The following is a 16,293-nucleotide window of genomic DNA, read 5'->3' as shown; positions in this document are numbered from 1 at the left end:
TACCAACACCCACACAAGTACGTTGGCATCATTATGGGGCAACCATCATATTGGCCTTCCCTGAATGCGATACTTGCACTTGGGCTTCCCTTTAGTACCACTTCTACCCTGTCCTCACTGCCAAGATCCTTCCACATTCAAATGACAAGAGGTAATGCTTGGAATAGAAGATTTTTGTGTTATAAACTTGGTCTGATGCTTGCAAACTGTGAAATCAGCAAGTGCATTAACTTCCAAAATCTAATTTCTCTTAAGAAAAAATAGATTGCAGTAGGGGATGCTGGGTGGGCTCCATGAAATCATGTGTTGAAAATACTGAGGGTACAGAAGCCAACATAGCCAAACCTCACATTCCTCAAATGACCACTGAGAATGCAAGGGCAATGTGAGGTCAGTATGAAGTGCAGGCTGCCCTTGAGGATACCATCTCAGGCTCTGTAGGCCAGAGAGATGTCCTGGCTGCCAGCCTTGCTTTGAATTTAATCTACAGATGTTTGAAGGCCAGACTGGCTACATCAGAATCACTATGTAAGCTGTTAGACATACAGATTCCTGGACCCCACTCTTCTGGATTCTGCTTCAGTAGGTGTGGGGGGGGGGACCCAGGAATCTATGTTTTCAACCCACTTGCAGGTGAATTTGATGTCCAGCCAGATTGGAGAACCACTGAGCTGGCCTACCCACCTCGTCTGAGAGATGAATGTACAGGCACAGAGAAATCACCCATGCCATGGGGCCACCCTCACCAAGCTGTTTAGCTTGGAGGTCTTGCCTGCTTTGACCCTGCTGACCCAGAGAGGCAGGCTGGTACACATAAAGGAGAAAAACAGACACACAGATCTGGGTTGAAATCCCAGCTTTGACCTTTTCCTAAGGTGGGACCACAGGCAAATCACTCACTTGCTCTGCTACACTTTTCCCATCAGTACAATGGGGAGGTGACATCTATAGCCCAGGACCATTGTGAGGATTTGAGAAAATTCCTTCCTACAAATCACTGGTGCAGAGTAATGAGGATGTGATGATAATCGTAATTGTTAGCATTATTGAGCACTTACTACGAACCAAGTATGGTTCCAAATGCTTTACATAAATGGTCTCATTTAATCCCCACAAACACTGTCTATGAGACAGGAGCTGTCATCATTCCTATGCTACGGATGAGGAGACTGAGGCTTAGTGTGAATAACTTGTCCATGGGCCCACAGGCAGCATCTGAGTCCTTGGAGGCTGCACTCTTAAGCCCTAAGCTATAAATGGCAGCTCTCTCCTCCTTCTCCTTAAAGGTTAAAACAGAGGATAGAGCTAATCCTGTGGGGATTAAACAGAACAAAGACCTCTGAAAGGAAGGAAGCCAAGGGAATGTATATAAGCAGGCGCCTCAGAGAGTATGGGGGCTTGGCTTGCCCCTAAGCTTCCTGACAGCTGTAGCAGGAAGGAGGGGGGAAGCAGAATTCCCAAGGTTCCATTTTCTGGAAAAAAGGAGGCACAGAGGCATGTCTAAGTGGTCATGTCTTGGGCTGAAATTCCAGTGGAGTTGATCTTGTGGCCTGCAAACATCCGGGACCAGAAAATCATCTGTGATTTCTCGAGGCGCCGAGAGCCTCATTCACACACATGATTCTGAGAGTCAGAAGGCAGAACACATGAAATTCTATCCCAGAGGAGAAGCTTGCTAGGCTGCAATTTGCCACAACAGTAAGGAGCATGGGAGAGGACCTAGGCCCTGTCGCTCTGTGTTTGTCCGTCTCCACGGCACATGCCATACAGCCTCTGTGGGAGGAGACCCAGGCCCCTGGTCTACCTGGGGACATGACATTCCTCCAGGAATGGGGTCCAGGGTGAGATTGTGGGTGAGGGTCAGACTTCCTGAGCCTGGGAGCTGTGGGGAAGCCTGGGTCTGTCAGGCTGGGCCTGCTGAAAGAAGCAGAGCAGGAGGAGCTGATTGTAGGATTTGGAGAGGAGTATATAGCATTTTGGCAGGTGGAATGATGTTGTAGGCAGGAGGAGCAGCAGGTGGTACAGGGTTTGCTTTTCCCCATGCTCAGATATTGCCCTTTTTGATACCCCTTTCCTGGATTTCTGCCTGGTGGGCCCTCCATGCCACCCACCTCTATCCTCCCCACCAATCCAGGTGAGGCTGACTCACCCCCATCCACCAGGATTGAATGGGGAGAGACCTGTATCTGAATCACCTTCTGCCCAACACTGAAAGACCAGTCTGCCTTCTCCAGCTCAGGCACCATGGCCAACTCTGTGGTCCAGTATGACGTAGTCATGGAAGACATCACTGGAGGTCACTGCAGGTGAGGGGGCCAGGGGAATGGGATGAGCATGGGCTCTGGAGTCAGACAAGCCTGGGCAATAATCATCTGTCTTTCCCTATGATGAATGAGAACAAGTGGACACGGACAGAATGATGTATAAGGGGGGACACATGGCTTCAAACCATGGAAGCACATGTGCTTCTCTAAGTGTTGGAGACCTGGAGCTGTATAAATTGAATCAAAGTACAAATGCATCCATTCCTAATTGACTCACATTATAGCCCACACTTTTTAATTTTTTTTAAATTTAATTTAATTTTTTAATGTTTATTTATTTTTGAGAGAGAGATGGAGAGAGAGAGAGAGAGAGAGAGCGAGGGAGGGGCAGAGAGAGAGGGAGACACAGAATCCGAAGCAGGCTCCAGGCTCTGAGCTGTCAGCACAGAGCCCAATGTGGGGCTCGAACCCACGAACCGTGAGATCATGACCTGAGCCAAAGTTGAACGCTTAACCCACTGAGCCCCCCCAGGCACCCCATGTTATAGCCCATTCTTAACCAGTCCTTTTGGAAAGTGAACCATTGGCCAGTAATTGGTCTCTCACACTCGTGGGGCTCTCACACTTTCTGCAGCTCTGATACTCTCACATTCCCTCGGGCTTTCTTGCTGTCTCTAAGTTTTAAAAATACTTTTTGCCTCACCAGAGCCATCTTCCTAAACAGGGATCCCTTAATTCTGAGCTCACACACTCATGAAGAATATACAGAGGTCCCATGCTCTGCCAGAGGGGTAAAGCACAGACCCAAGACCCTGGGCTTGATTTGACAATGATCGTATGGCAGCCTGAGATGTCTGGCCACAGCCTGCCTTTCCTGCCATACCTCTCACTGCGTACAGCACACAAACCACCCTCCAACTGCCTCACACCACGCCGCACCACACTGCACACTTCTCTTCAGAAACACCTGAATTTGTCAGCGATCTGTGTGTCTAAGCATTTGCTCACACTATCTGCTGCCCTGGGAATGTCTTCTCCCTCCTTTGTCCACTGGTCAGTGTCCTCCCCGTCCTTGAAGACCTTGCTCAAACGTCACCTCCCTGATGACCTCAGTCCACTGACAATTCCTCTGTGTGCTCTGTGATAATATAGTGCTTTGGTAACAACTCTCCCCACGCACATGTTTGTTCACTTATTCATACGTGGATACACCGCCACCGATCAGAGCTACTCTAGCCCAGTCCTGTCCTCATTGACTCTGGGAACTCAGAAATGAGGTGGACACACCCTCTAATCTTCCTTTGGAATGTCCCAGTCCTGAGGCAGCTGGACACATACAGCCGTGGCAGTCGTAAAATGTTCTAAATGCTGCATATAAATCTGTAATGGGTTATGTGCAGATATCACTGACAAGGGTTTGAGGAAAGCCTTCTGAAAGGAGTTGGCCTTTAAATTAGCCTGGGAAGGGGTGCCTGGGTGGCTCAGTCAGTTAAGCGGCCGACTTCAGCTCAGGTCATGATCTCGCAGTCCGTGAGTTCGAGCCCCGCGTCGGGCTCTGTGCTGACAGTTCAGAGCCTGGAGCCTGTTTCAGATTCTGTGTCTCCCTCTCTCTGACCCTCCCCCGTTCATGCTCTGTCTCTCTCTGTCTCAAAAATAAATAAACGTTAAAAAAATTAAAAATAAATAAATAAATTAGCCTGGGAAAATATGAATAGACTCTACCTCTACCTGGGTCGATAGGGTGAAGGGAATAGCATGCAGAGAGATGGGGGACAGCCTGTGCAGAGGCACAGAGGTATGGCACAGAGGGATGGTTGTGTAGGGGGAATAAAATAATTCACCCTCTCAAAGTAGGGGCTGAAGGTACCCTGCCAGCAAGGTGGCAGCAGGGGCCTTAACCTGGTGTTCTATCATGTCGGTGTGTTAACTGAGGTATTTGTCTGCTTGTTCATTCTTTACCTTTTTGGCTATTGCCTGGAGTAAAAATATAATTAGACCAGATGGAATTAGGCACTAAGTAGTAAGACAGATACTCCCACTTACTGTGTGCCTTGACTCCTGCACCCCCTACCCAAAACCCCTCAACTAACCTCCCATTCCTGCTTGAGTATGCTCATCTTTCAAAGCTCAACAATTTCACCCCTTCATTCCTTCAGTCAGGACTCCCTTGGCACCTAATGTGCTTCATGCTCGCTGCTGGATGGTTTGGGGAACCCTGATGTGAATTCCACACAGATCCTATGCACTGCCTCTGGGTGAAGCACGGGGGGGGGGGGAGAGAGAGAGAGAGAGAGAGAGAGAGAGAGAGAGAGAGAAGTGCTCTTTCAATGACAACACAAGGTAAGAAGGATACCATCATGAGGTAAGGAGGTGGTCAGGGGAGGGCTCCTCGGTAGAAGCAAAGACTGACTTGGATTAAAGAATACAAAAAAGTGTATCAAGTTGGGAGGGAGGCTGTGAAAAGAGAAAGACATTCTAGCCAACTGGGAGCTGCACAATACAAGGAGTGAAGGCCAGATATACCCAGGGGTGTTTAGGGAAGGCCTAGAGTAGGTCGGAGTTCCTGGAGCATTGATTTGAGGCACAAGAAATGGTGAGAGGTGAGAGTGAAGGCTATAAGTGCTGCAGAGGCATGATAAGGAATATGGAATATGTCTTGAAGGTGACCAGGCAGCCATGAGAGGGAATGACATTATGGGTTTGAGACTAGAAAGACCAGACTGAGCAGCTGCTACAAAGATGCATGGTTGGGAGAGGCCACAATGGAAGCAGCAGAACCAAAGAGAAAGAAGTCCTGAATTTGGGTTTTGTTAGTTTGGGATGGAGAGGTGGGGTAGACCTGAGACATATCCAGCAGATTAAACCAGCAAGAATTGGTGGTTGGTTGGATGTGGGGAGTGAGGGGCACAGGAGGATTCAGGGGTGACACTCAGATTTGTATCTGGAGTGACCATGTGGATGATGGGGGTCTCTAAATGACAAAGGCACACACGGGCAGGTTGGGGGAAATATATGAATTTATTGTTTGGGCAAAATACATTGGAGGCATCTTCTGACATCCAAGGGAACAGATCCAACAGTGAGTAGGTATGCACTTGTGGAAGGGAAAGAGTAGAGAGCATTGGACTGGAGAAAGAGGTATTGGGTCATCATGGAGATTCAGGGACTGAAAGGATGAGAGCTAGGGAAGTGACCCAGGGAGAATGTATCAAGCCAGAAGAGCAGATCCAGGATGGCAATTGCTAAGGCACAGCTTCTCGGTCCAGCAGCTGTTAATCTCCTCAGCTCTCAGGGGGTCCAGCCCCACCAGCTGCCAGCAGTCTGCTCAGAGATCTATATCCCCACCACTTCCCTCCATTGTGCTACACAAACATAGTCATTTTCTTTGCCATACCGTAACTGAAAACTATCAAGAAGCACTGCTTAAGGGACAGGGGAAGAAAATGGAGCTCTAGAAAGAGGCTGAATCAGATGGGCCAGGGAGCTGGTAGGAGAATAAGGAGAGTTCACCATCTCAGATTCCCAGGACAAAAGATTCTTCTTGGGACTGAAAGTGATCACCAATTGTGAAATACATCAAGGAGATGCAGTCCAGTAAGAATCAAAATACACCCATTGAGTTTGGAAACGAACTAGTTACTGTTGCCTTTAGTGAGAGAAGAGTCAGTGTGTGGTAGGGGCTGAAGCCAGTCTGTGGTGTGGAGAGGAGTAAACTGGAGGTGAGTAGACCATTGCAGGTGACAATGTGATTGCCTTGGCATGCTGCAGGGAGGCGAGAACGTGGTTTGAGGTTAGGATGGGATTGGTATCAATAGGGGTTTTCTTAGCGAATGGAAAAGACACACAACTTTTTGTATTCTAAAGAAGACCCAGTAGCATGTGTGGAGCAGGTTGGAGAGAAGGGTCTGACCAGTGGAGGAGGTGCTGGAGGCTGGGAGTGCATGGGGTCCAGGACAGGACTGTTTTGTCCTTCATAGAGGAAGAGGTGTATGGGTGTGTGAACCCTGTGCAAGGGTGGGGTGGGCAGTCCAAGGCACATGGCCTGGTGCCCTAATTTTCTTCATTAGGAAGGAAAGGAAACATTTCCTGAAAGTGAGGTGGCATGTCAGCTGAGGGGAGCATGAGAAGTTGGTGACCTGGGTCATGCCTCTGGCTTATAGGCTGTGAGGTGAGGGGCCACCAGGGAGCCTGGAACCATGAAGAGATAGGAATGTGATTTGTCCAGAAACCCTCACCTACCCAGGTTATGGGAGGAATGGGAAAGCAGCTGGGGTCTGCCTTGGGCTTGGGCAGTTGCACAATGGATGACCCAGGCCTTTGAGAACTGCTGTAGAGTACCAGGAGAAAGTGTAGACAGAGCTTGCGCATGCACTTGTGAATTGATTCAAAGGCTGGAATGGAGGCAAAGAGTAAGATGTCCTCCCTTATCCTCCTTTCCCCTTGAGAGAGGGGGAGATAGTGTGTCCAGCCTTGTGATCAGAGCATGCCTGAATGGCAGAGGGGAGAATAAAGCTGGTTGTCCCAAGGCAGAGCTTACTTCAGGCTACTGAGCAGTACAGACCCTCAGCAAGCCCAAACTTCCCTAGGCTGAGCTGACACTGGTCCTGGGGGCCGTCCCAGCTCCCCCCTCCACTTCCCTCAGCTGTCCCAGCCCCCAGGCTCTGCAGAGGGGAGATGCAGTGGGGGAAGGGGGTCAGCAGCCAATCACATCCCTGACAGCCCAAGGCATCTGCACCTGGTCTAACCAATCCCCTCTGAACAAACAGCTCACTCAGCCTCTGCTCTCTCCTTCCCTGCCTATTCTGCCCAGCAACAGCAGAAAGGAGGTTTAAGGAGGAGAGGGAGGCCCTGCAAACTCCCAGCTCCTGGAAGCAATGGACCTGGGACCCTGGCTCACTCTGTTATAGGGAGGTTAAAACAATACTTACAGTTCCTGGATCCCAGGCAAAATGTCCCCAGGGGCCTTCAAGACTGTGCAAGTCAGCTCTCATGGACAGGAACTCACATATTACAGAGATCCTGATCCTTGGAGCCTTGGGCCACAAGCCAGTCCCTTTCACTCCACAGCTCTGGGGCAAGCCCTAGGCTGCCAGCCTGAACAGCAGAGACACAGTTCTGATGAACACTGAACAAACAATCGCACAGATGTCTATTTAACTAGAAACAGAGATAAGGCCTAGGAAGGGAAAAAGCAGGGCGTTTTGTAGGGAGAATAAGAGGGGACCTGATTTAGATTGCCTCTCACAGTTCTTGATGGTTTCACTTCTTTTTGTCCAGGTTTACGATGACTATTTTATTCATGACTTTGCCCCCAGAGGCCTCGCACCTGTCAAGATAAACATGGTATTCTGGTATTTGTGGCATTTCTTCTTGTTGATGTGAGTGGCTTCATGTTTGGTAGCAAGATGAAGCAGGTAACAAGGACCCCGTGGACCTCGTTTAGCTCTTGTTTTAGAGGGCTCAGAAAGCACAGAGTGCTGGAACAGTGGTCCCCTGGGACCAGAGACTCTACCTCCCATCACCCTTGCATCTTATAGGCCAAGGCCTACCTTAGGGTCCTGGTAACTTGCACATCAAGAGCCATGTAGACCTAAAGCCACAGAAGACTAGGAACATTGAAACACTGGACAATGGGGCTGTAACCATCAAGACCCTTAACCACAAAACTTCAGGTCTCCAAAGGGCCTGGGCTCATAGAGCCTTCAAGCTAGAGAATTCTGGTGTCATAAAACCTGAGTCAAAAAATAAAAATAAAACTGTAGTCAATTTAGACTCTGAGCCTTCCGGAGGCCACAGGTTTGGTTTGTTTTGTTTTGTTTTGTTTTGTTTTGCTTTGCTTTGCTTTGTTTTGTTTTGTTTATTTTACTTCAAACCCAGAAAAATACAGTGCACTGACATTGCAGAGCTTAGATACTATAGAGTCCTGGGTCCATCTATTTTTAAATATTATAGCCCTTCAACCAGAGCACCCTTAAAACAGAATACTGGAGGGGCACCCGGGTGGCTCATTCAGTTAAACGTCTGACTCTTGATTTTGTGGGATTGAGCTCCGCATAGGGCTCTGTGCTGACAGTGTGGAGACTGCTTGAGATTCTCTCTCCCTCTCTTTCTGCCATTCCCCCTCCCACACCTGCTCTGTCTTTCTCTCAAAATAAATAAATAAACTTAAAAAAAAACCAACAGAATGGGTGCACCTGGGTGGCTCGGCTGGTTGAGCAGCTGACTCTTGGTTTCAGCTTAGGTCATGATCTCACAGTTCGTGGGTTTGAGCCCCGTATTGAACTCCATGCTGACAGCGCAGAGTCTGCTTGAAATTCTCTCTCTCTGCCTCTCTCTCTGACCTTTCCCTGCGTGTGCTCTCTCTCTCTCTCTCTCTCAAAATAAAAGTAAATAATAATAATAATAATAATAATAATAAAATGAATAATGGAGCCATTGGCCAAAGAGATTTTGAGTTTAGAGCCTAAATCTATAAATTTCAGGAAGCAGTATTTTGAATTGTAATGCTCTAGGACTCTAGAATTATAAAGTTCATGTGATGTTGAGCAGTACAGCTTATGTACCTTGAAGTTTTGAACTATATAGTACATGAGACCTAAGGCTACTAACTTGTCTATTACCAGTGTGTAACCAAACTGGGGGAATGGAAATATTGAGGACTTTTTGTAGTCTTAGGTATAGGGGAAATGATATACCCAATTCCTAAATTTTTTAGTCTTCCCATCTCTTCTAAGTTCAGGAAAATCTGAGGAGCCTTGTGAAGGTCATATTTCAGGGGTACGTGTCCTAAAAGACTGAGACCTAAGCATAAAAGTATGAAATGCTTCTCCTTCCCCACACAGTACCATCATATGCACTGCATTGGTGTTTAACAACAGGAGATCACAGCTGAGGGAACTGGAAGCCTTGGCTCTTTAAGAAAGAAAATCAATGAAACCCAAGACAATAGAGGAATCACAAACAAGTGTCCCAAAAGAATTTTTGGCCTCTGACATATGCTACTGCAGCAACAAGCAAGAACAATCTAATTCTTAGCCAGATAAACATAAAACCTCACACTAAAAGCCTCAGCCAAGTTTTTCCAAATGTTACAAGCATACTAAAATTAACAAACACAGTCTGAAAAGATAAATCAACCATCAGAACTGAACTGATATGGCAGAGAAAGTATTAGACTTGAAATTTAAGATGGCAATGACTAATATGCCAAGAGTTCTCATAGGAAAAGTGGACAATATGCAAGAACAAATAGGTAATGTAAGCATAGATGGAGATCCTAAGAAAATCAAAAGTAAATGGTAGAAACATAAAACACATTCTTTTGGGGCACTTGTGTGGCTCAGTCAGTTAAGCATCTAACGTCAGGTCAGGTCATGATCTCACGGCTCATGAGTTTGAGCCCCACGTTGGGCCATGTGCTGACAGCTCAGATCTTGGAGACTGGTTCAGATTCTGTATCTCCCTCTCTCTCTGCCCCTCCCCCACTTGTTCTCTCTCTCTCTCTCTCTCTCTTGCGTTTGCTCTCGCGCTCTCTCTCTCTCAAAAATATTTTTTCCAATGTTTATTTATTTTTGAAAGAGAGGGAGACAGAGAGACAGAGCGCGAAAAAAAATTTTTTTTAATAAATGAAACACATTCTTTCTTCAAACCCAGTGAGTATCCTTATGACTGTCGCTTTAAATTCTACATCAATCATGTTCTTTATATCTGTCTCAATTAGATCTCTGGCCATTACCCTATCTTTTTTCTTCATCTGACAATTTGTCCAAGTCTGTGTCTTCTTTATGTTAGAAAAGCCAATTATGTTTCCTTCTACTGAGAGCAGTGGCTTTATGAAGAAGAGATAATGTATTGTCTAGAAAGTGGCACTTCAGGGAGTGTCTCTGATGTGTGTTGTGTGTGCTCTGCTGGAGTGTTTTGGCTGCTTTATCCTTTGGGGCCATCATATGCAGAGGCTGTCTTAGTCTGCAGTGGGCAGTGTTTGGTCCTTTGCTGGAATGTGGTGTTTTAAGTAGGTGTGCTCTAGTCTGAGTGTTAATGAGACTTGATGCTACTACTTGGAACTGAAGCCCTGAAGACATCTCTGGTTGGGAGATGTGGTGTGGACAGGGGTTTCTGCTGGTCTTCTGGGAAAGAGGCTTGCTGCACTGGGACTGGGTCAAGCTTGATGGAAAAGGGCAGTCCCTCCAAAGAACGGAGAAGTAGGGCTTGGTTTAAGCAGGTTAGGCACCCAGCCTGGGTGCTGTGTTGTTTCCTGCAGGTGGCTCTGTGTTTATGCTGAGGGTCCAGGGAGGGAAATAGCTGCAGCCAGCAACTTTGTCCCCAGAGCAGCATGTCTGTGAATGCTGGCTCTCAGGGACACACCCTCGAGAAGAGCAAATAAATTCCCCCACTGTGTGTCCCAGTTGTTTTTCAGATCGCTATTTCCACACTGTGTGACTTCGGGTTGTTTGCCTGCCTGCTCTCCAGGAGTAGCACAGTGTCCTCCATGTCAGCCAAGCCCACTGACCTTTGAAACTATAGCCTTTAAGCCACCCTGGTTGCAAGAACTCATGAATTCAGTCCTTCTGATTTTCCAAGCCAATGGCTTTGGGGAAGCATTCTCCTTGTACATTGCTCTGTGTGCTCCTCTCTGCCTTCCCATTCTCTGTGACTACAGCTCCATCCTCTCCACAGCACCTAGGATCCATTTCTTCCCTAATTCACATCTTCATTTTCTACCTTTTTTGATATGGCCTTTTTTCTCCCTTTAGTTTTGAAGTTTGTTCTGTGGGTCTTCAGGTCTATTTCTAGGGTATTTAGGATGACTTAATAATTATCTAGTTGTGTTCACATGACAAGGTGAGCGTAGTGTCGTCCTCCTATTCCACTACCACCTTCGTATCTCCTACCCATGTCTTTTATTTTTGAGCTACTGTCTCTGTGTCCCTGTGCCTGATTCACTGTCCCCATCCCCTCATTTGTAGTTGCTTAGTTTTGGGTCTCTACGTCTGGGTATCCCCAGGTTTATCTTGATTCTGTGTCTTTGCCTCCCTGCATCTCTAGAGAGATTTCCTTGTCACTGTGTCTCTGCCCATTTGTTTATGTTCTGTGCATCTGCTTCTATGTGCCTAGGTTTCTTTATTCCTATCTTGATCCTTCCAGACATGTTCCTGTGTTACAAGCTATTTCTAGCTTGTATCCATATGGCTGTGTCTGTGGGTTCACATCCCTATGTCTACTTATTCTAGGATCTCTTTCTCTAAATTTCTGTGTCCCTATGTCACAGTGTCTCCACTATACCTGGGCCTCCAGATTGCCTGTTTTTATGTCTCTGTCTAATCCTATTTCTTAGCTGGTGTTTGCCATGTTCAGGTGTCTGTATCCCATGTTTTTGCCGCTGGATCTCTGAATATATGTTTGTGCTCCTGTTTTTCACACTTAATGTGTTCTTCTGCATGTGCCTGTGTCCTTGAGTCTTTGTTACAAAGTCTTGGTATGCGTCTGTGTTTCCCTATGTCTATTTTCTTGGTTTTGAGATCCCTCTGCTTTGTGTTTCCATATGTCTCTATTTCCCCATCTATGTCTGTGTCCATGTTACTGTCTTTCTGTCTATGATCCTGTGTCTTTGGTTGTAAGTATGTATGTATGTGTGTCTATGCTGTGTCATGGGATTATTTTCTGTCTATTTATTCATTCATTCATTCATTCATTTGGCAAATATTTCCGAAGCTCCTACCACGTGCTAGGCACTGGGGATACATAGATGATTCAGAAAAGTTCCTTGCCCTCAAAGAGCTCACAGTCTAAGTCAGGGACCCAGAAAAGTAAATAAATGATTACTACACAATATAATGAGTGAGGTTGGATGGAATGTGGATGGACTATAGGAACATAAGAGGAGCCCAAACTCAATCTAGGAGAAGAGTCAGAAAAGGTTTCCTAGATGAAGTGACAACTAAGACTTGAAGGATGTGTAAAATTTACCTATATGAAGCCAAGGAAAGGAGTCCCATGCAGAAGGAAAAGCACATACAAAGACTCAGTGCAGGAGAAAGCATGGTTTGTTAGAAGAACTTCAAGAACCTTAAATACACCATGGGAACCAGAGAAGGTTGTGAGCAGTATTGATAATTCATTTAAGATTTTGTTTTTAAAAAGTCACTCTTAAGGCTTCTGTGGAGTATGGGTTGAACAGAGTGGAGACTGGAGACAGGCTGGACTGTGAGGAAGCAGAAGTACCTAAGCCCCTAGGCCTACAGGACTACATATTTGTGTGTGTTTGTGTGTCCTTGTGTATGTGTCACTTACTGCATGTGTAAGTGTGTGTGTCCCTGTGTGTGTTTCCGTGTCCCTAAATCCTTGCTCTTTGCCCACCCAATGCCTTGACCTCTGGGCCTCTCAAATTCAAGTATCCTGGCACTGGGATTCATGGGCCATCACAGTACATAGGCAAGGTAGCACAGCAGCTGCTGTACATGAGAACACTTCACCAGCCAGCAGGAAGCCCAGCAGGGCAGCAGCCTCAGTGATTCCTTCAGCAACCTCTTCCTAGAACTACAGGCACACCTGGCTCTTGGTGCCTCTGCAGGCTTTGCCCCATAGGCCCTGCCACCAGCCAGATGTCTGTGTGCTGGAATTGCCCTGAGTGCCAGTCAGGGTACTGGCCTGAGTTCCCACTAAGAGCTGAGAGGAGCTTAAAGCAGGAAATCTAGAAAGAAAAGTGGGAGAGAGGAGGGGCAGTGAAGATCTGGAGGAAGGAAGTGAGTAGGCATTGTGGGAAATGTAGAAGAGCCAGATGGGATGAGAGTATACTATGGAAGTACAGAGCCAGGGTGGGTGAGATGGCAGAATAAGGGGGAGAAGTCAGGCTTGGAAGAGATGACAGGCAAATTAGAGGTGAGGAGAGGAGAGGAGTGGGGAGGCCTAGAGTAAAAAATATCTGTCCAACCCACCATCACTGCCCAAAGTCTTTGTTGTGGGCCTCAGCCTCAGTTTCTGCATCTCCTGACCTATAGTCTGGCTTCCTACAATCCCTCTTTACAGCAACCTTCAGAGGGATCTTTGTAATACCCAGATATGAGTGTCTTTTCCTTTCTTGTAACCTTTCATGGATCCCCACTGTCTTTGGGATAAAGCCAAATTCCTCATCCTGGAATTCTACTCTGACCACTACAGCTTCATCTCCACCAAGCTTCAATTTTGTCTCTATAATTTTACTTAGGCTTTCAGATTCAGAGTGGGTCTCTCTCTTCCAAAAGATCTTTCTTGAGCTCCAAGGCTGGGTGAGGTTCCCCACCCTGGGTTGCTCCATCTTTCTGGACTATTTTCTGTCTAGCACTGATAACTCCCTATGATCACTATCCATGTCTTCCCAGACCAGGTGCTCCCCAAGGGCAGAACTTGGATTTGATTCCCTTTGTGGTTTGGGGGTCAGGGTGCTGGGGGCTCACTGGCTATTCACCCTAGAAAGGCTTCTCTTAGGACTGGTGCTCCCCAACCCCTCTCAGCCTCAGAATCACTTACTCAGCTGACCATGAGTCAAGGGACTGAGGCCTGAGACATTGACCACATAGAACTCCAGATGGGGTAGTTGCAGGGTGCTGGGGTGCCTGTGGCAGTACCAGAGAACAAGGAACTCGAGGTGGGGCCTAAGGTGAAGGGTAAGGCAGGCTGTAGCAATCACATGGATCTCTATCTGGGGCCTCTTCAGCAAAGCAGGCTGGTCCTAGGATAGGAGCAAGGTACTTTCGCCTTGCACAGATATGGAACTGTGGAGGACGGTGATAATGTAGGCCCCTGGTTTATCTGTAGTAACAGTGAAAACATGGAAGTATGTGGTTCTGCTCCTTGTGGTCTTGCCTTGGTGGTGCCCCAAGTGGGCATCCATATACATGCAGTTCTGGAGGGAGGAGAGTGTGTGCGTGGAGCATGGGCTTTCACATGGTCATTCACATGGTTACCCACGGCACAGGAAGGCATGAGAGGGCCTGGGGTCCAGATGAAGTAGTGTAGATTTGTGGTTAGAAAGCAGGCTCCTGAGGAAAGTGCTCCTACCAGGTATTATCTGGATGCTCCTACTTGTACAGTGTGTGGGCATGTAGGTATGTGTATACGTGCTCACCCCAGTGGGTCTGTTTGCATATATGTGCATGTTTCTGAGTGTGTAAATGTGTGTGTTTGGTTAGTTCATATGAATATCTCTGGGCTTATCAGTGCATCTGCATATTTAGGGAAGATGCTATGTTACAGTATATATATATTTTTTGTTGTATGTTTATCCATGTCTCTGGATATGTTGGAGTTGCATATCTTGGTGAGTATTTTATGTTGTATGTGTCTGGTTGTATGTTGTTATATATTGACCTGTATCTGGGGGTGTCACTTCTGTCTGTGTGTCATGGTGAGTATATGTATACGTTGGTGTATTTTATTTTATTTTATTCATATATTTTTAAAATTTATTTATTTAAATTTAAGTTAGTTACCATATGGTGTAGTATTGGTTTCCAGAGTAGAACTCAATTATACATATAACATCCAGTGTTCATCCCATCAAATTCCCTCCTTAATGCCTATCACCCATTTAGCCAATCCCCACCAACCTCCCCTCCAGCAACCCTCAGTCTGTTCTCTGTATTTAAGAGTTTCTTATAGCTCCCCTCCCTCTCTGTTTTTATCTTATTTTACCATCCCTTCCCTTATGTTCATCTGTTGTGTTTCTTAAATTCCACATAGGAGTGAAATCGTATGATACTTGTCTTTGACTGACTTATTTCTCTTAGCATAATACCCTCTAGTTTCATCCACATTGTTGCAAATGACAAGATTTCATTCTTTTTTATCACTGAGTAGTATTCCATTGTGTATAGATACCACATCTTCTTTATCCATCCGTCAGTCGATGGACATTTGGGCTCTTTCCATACTTTGACTATTGTTGATAGCGCTGGTATAAACATTGGGGTGCATGTGACCCTTTGAATCAGCATTTTTTTATCCCTTAGAAAAATGCCTAGTAGTGTAATTTCTGGGTCATAGGATAGTTCTTTTTAATGTTTTGAGGAACTTCCACACTGGTTTTCAGAGTGGCTGCACAAATTTGCATTTCTACCAACAGTGCAAAAGGGTTGCCCTTTCTCTGCATCCTTGCCAACATCTGTTTTTTCCTGAGTTGTTAATTTTAACATTATGACTGTTGTGAGGTTGTATCTCATTGTGGTTTTCATTTGTATTTCCTTGATGATGAGTTCTGTTGAGCATCTTTTCATGTGTCTGTTAGCCATCTGGATGTCTGCTTTGGAAAAGTGTCTATTCATGTCTTCTGCCCATTTCTTCACTGGATTATTGATTTTTGGATGATGAGTTTGATAAGTTCTTTATATATTTTGGATAGTAACCCTTTATGCCATTTGAAAATATTTTCTCCCACCCCATCGGTTGCCTTTTAGTTTTGTTGATTGTTTCCTTCACTGTGCAGAAGCTTTTTATCTTGATGAGGTCCCAATAGTTCATTTTTGCTTTTATTTCTTTTGCCTCTGGAAACATACCTAGTAAGAAGTTGCTGTGGTTGAGGTCAAAGAGGTTGCTGCCTATTTTCTCCTGTAGGATTTTGATGGTTTCCTGTCTCACATTTAGGTCTTTCATCCATTTTGAATTAATTTTTGTGTATGGTATAAAAAAGTGAGCCCTCTGAAAATAGGGCTTATAATGCTTCTTCTTTTGGCTCCTTCTCCGTGACAATACCTAGCATAGGACCAGGCACATAGGAGGTTCATGAAACAGGAAATGTAGGTTCTAATATTAGGTACCATTATAGGGCACTTGTTATGTTCCAGGCACTGTGCTAAATACTTAGATGCATCAGTTCATTTAATCCTCATAGCAACACGATGAAAAAGGTACTGATATTATATGCATTTTATAGTTGACAACACTGAAGCTCAGAGAGGTAGAGTGACTTGCTTAAGGTTGCACAGTTGTTAGTCACTGATGAACCAGGGATTCAAACCCATATTTTGGAGGTGTTAAATATTATGCCTTCAAATTT

The sequence above is a fragment of the Prionailurus viverrinus genome, chromosome X (genome assembly GCF_022837055.1).
Source record: "Prionailurus viverrinus isolate Anna chromosome X, UM_Priviv_1.0, whole genome shotgun sequence".
In the NCBI taxonomy this organism is placed as follows: Eukaryota; Metazoa; Chordata; class Mammalia; order Carnivora; family Felidae; genus Prionailurus; species Prionailurus viverrinus.
This window is presented reverse-complemented; position numbering follows the sequence as displayed.